Source organism: Pteropus alecto, unplaced genomic scaffold, assembly GCF_000325575.1.
Source record: "Pteropus alecto unplaced genomic scaffold, ASM32557v1 scaffold312, whole genome shotgun sequence".
Classification (NCBI taxonomy): Eukaryota; Metazoa; Chordata; class Mammalia; order Chiroptera; family Pteropodidae; genus Pteropus; species Pteropus alecto.
In genome coordinates this window covers 1,394,392-1,394,759 of record NW_006433948.1, presented here as the reverse complement: position 1 = coordinate 1,394,759, position 368 = coordinate 1,394,392, and the positions used below count along the sequence as shown (strand labels likewise).

At 68.2% G+C, this 368-nt stretch overlaps 1 protein-coding gene across 1 annotated transcript in view; it reads right to left on the bottom strand.

Annotated features, from left to right (window-relative positions):
• EFNB1 (ephrin B1) overlaps nucleotides 1–368 on the bottom strand; it is a 12,536-nt gene that overhangs the window by 10,855 nt on the left and 1,313 nt on the right. The gene's annotated exons all lie outside the window — the stretch shown is intronic.

Below are 368 nucleotides of genomic sequence, written 5' to 3'. Positions count from 1 at the left end.
AGCTGGGAGCGGAGCCCGCCCTTCCAAGGCCCGGCAGGGAGAAAAGGGGGGTAGAAGAGACGGCAAAGCGAAAAGCTAGGGAGGCGAGCAGGAGAGAAAGAGAAATGAAAATGGGACACTCCCGAATGGGGATACGGGCGCTGCCACGCGCCCGAAACGCGGGCTCCCGCGCCGCGGTCCGTTCACAGCTACACAAACGAAGAACCAGTGCTCCGGCCTCATCCCCCCGCCCGGGTCAAGCTCGCCCCCCGAGAGGCTCTGGGCGAAAAGCGCCACGTTCCCAGGGGCCCCAGGAGGGGCTGCGTTCTCCCCCGCACCGCGCTCTCGGGTGCGCTCCGGAGCGCCCGGACTCCCAGCTCTGCCTGGCG